The sequence below is a fragment of the Puma concolor genome, chromosome A1 (assembly GCF_028749965.1).
Source record: "Puma concolor isolate L17-30 chromosome A1, mPumCon1.1.hap2, whole genome shotgun sequence".
Classification (NCBI taxonomy): domain Eukaryota; kingdom Metazoa; phylum Chordata; class Mammalia; order Carnivora; family Felidae; genus Puma; species Puma concolor.
The window spans coordinates 185397290-185399907 of NC_141667.1; the positions used below are offsets into that span (position 1 = coordinate 185397290).

The 2618-nt window shown below is 35.1% G+C and overlaps 1 pseudogene; it reads left to right on the plus strand.

Moving 5' to 3' along the window:
• Nucleotides 1-315: 315 nt before the first annotated feature.
• LOC112860770 (eukaryotic translation initiation factor 3 subunit E pseudogene) lies at nt 316-1619 on the plus strand (annotated as a pseudogene).
• Nucleotides 1620-2618: the final 999 nt, after the last annotated feature.

Sequence of the window (2618 nt, forward strand, 5' to 3'; positions counted from 1 at the left end):
GCAAGAGCCAGACAGAAAGATGCTAGTCGGATGAGTACCACAATCACAGCAATATTTTGAAATCATGTAAATATAATCGTAAGCATCTTACCACCTTTGCAATATTTCATTGTTTAGAGCAAGTCACATGTCTTCCTGCTCTGAAGGGGAAGGATTATACAGGAGTGTGAATACCAGGATACAAAAATCATGGAGGTCACCTTAAAGTCTCTCCTCCACTGTAAAGTAAATAAAAGTTATTTTACATTTGTTGAATTTGTGATTCTTTCCTGTGTCTACATCGATAACATAGTTGAAACAGTTTTCCTTGGCAAGATGGTGGAGTACATCTTGACTATTCACATCACACACATTTTTGGATTGACATCTAATTTTTCTGTTGAGTTTCTCTCCATAAGAGATGTATAATGAAAAAAAAAAATATTACAAGGGAATTTGTATCTTTTTAGTGAAATCAACATGATACACTTTGCTACCAATATGTACAAAAACCTTTATTCTGATGATATTCTGCATGCTTTGAGAGAAAAAAGAGCCACAGTTGTTGCATGACTGAAATAGCTTCAGGCAGAAATGGAACCAATTGTGAAGACATTTGAAGATCCAGAAACTACAAGGCAGATGCAGTCAACCAGAGATGGGCAGATGCTGTTTAAGTACCTGGTGGGCAGGCATAGTTTTAGGTAGGAATATTTAGATATACTCTAGAGTTATGTAAAATCCAATATGAATATGGGAATTACTCTGGAGCACCAGAATATCTTTACTTCTTTAGAATGTTGGTTCCAGCAACAGCCAGAAATGTTTTGAGTTCACTCAGGGGAAAACTGCCCTCTGAAATCTTAATTCAGAGTACGGATGCAGCTATGGAAGACCTTACATGGTTAAAAGAGACCATAGGTAATAATTCTGAGTTTTCCACTTCGGTATCTTCAGCAGCAAACAAGGTTCATCCACTGTCCTCTGTTTTCTTCAACTAATCAAGGGGCATGATAACATTATTGATCTCTTCTTTTGCCAGCCATCATATCTTAATGCAATTTAGATGATATGCCCACATATTCCTCACTATTAGGCTACAGCCATCATGGCGAACAAAGATGTTCAAAAATGCCAGCAGCTGCTAAAAGATCTGTTTAAAGTTATTGAACACAGTCTTACACATATAAAGACCCAGTTACAGAATTTCTTGAATGCTTTTATGTTAACTTTGACTGAGATGGAGCTCAGAACATTCCACATACTGAGGGAATGTGAATCAGTACTTGTGAATGACTTCTAGGTAGCTTAAGGATTTCGCTGAAAATCATTGACTCTTCATATTTGAGACTTTTTGTTGCATTCACCTGTGTATCTACACTCACATGTTGGCAGACAAACTGAACATGAAAGGTGGATTGTCAATGTGATGAGAAATGCAGGACTGGCTGCCAAGACTGATTCTAAATTAGGTCATGTGGTTATAGGTAAGAATGCAGCTTCACGCTATCAGCAAGTGATTAAAAAGACCAAAAACCTTTCATTTAAAAGCCAGAGATTTTGGCTATGAGAAGAAACTTCATCAGAAAAGTAGGTCAGAGGCTTCTAACTGGGCAACTGAGGACTCTGACTTCTACTGAAGAACTGTATAAAGATAAGATGAAAACAAACTATAAAATAAAGACAAAATAATAAAACCATTATATAAAGGGTGGCATACATTGTAGAAACAACATATTGAGCATAAATTTGGGGAAATTTGAATAAAATTGGCCGTGTTTCATTAAAAAAATAAGGTAGTAGAAAATGTATTATGATTTGTGGTTATTTAAGACTACAAATATTACATTACATTTAAATAGCATGTTGATAACTGTTCAGAGTTTTTATTGAGTTTCTGGGATATAAAAGAAAATGGCTTAATGACAATTTCTCTACTTTGGAATAACCTAAGTTGATTTTTTTTTAGTATGATCCAGGCAAGGAGAGGAATATATTTGCCCATTTAGATCAATTGGACTATGAAGTTTAAAAAATAATCCTCAGGAAACATGATGAGAGATATTTTTAAACTGCAAAGCTATGCATTAGCATAAAACAAGAGCAAGGAAGCAAGGATAAATGTCATTTCTGCAACCAATGGAGTCACTGACCATATGTTCTCTTCCCAAATCCAAGGATAAGATAAATCATTGTCACAATGCTGATAATCAGTTCTGTCAGTCAATTCTCTAGCAATCTGTCTCAAATCCATAAAAAAGGAACATAGTTAGAAGGTGATCACTTGGCCCAAGATTAACCAGGCTGAAATCTAATAGGTAGGCAAGAACCTAGCAAACTCACTAGCAGATTTAATGATAAGGGAAAATAACCTTTGTCGTGGGCCATTCAATTTGTGGAACTTTGGTGGGGACCTTAGGGAATATCAATAGTAATTTACCAAAAACAGAAGGCAAGGACAAACTAGCAATTATTGATGGGATAATAGTATTCTAGATGCATGAATAAAGCAACTCTAGGCAGATTCTGTAATAGTGAGTATGAACAAAAATGATACAAGAGAAATTAATCATAGAAAAGATACTAGAAAATATTTATAAACCATTTAAAAATGAACTCAGCTAAAGCACAGATAAAAA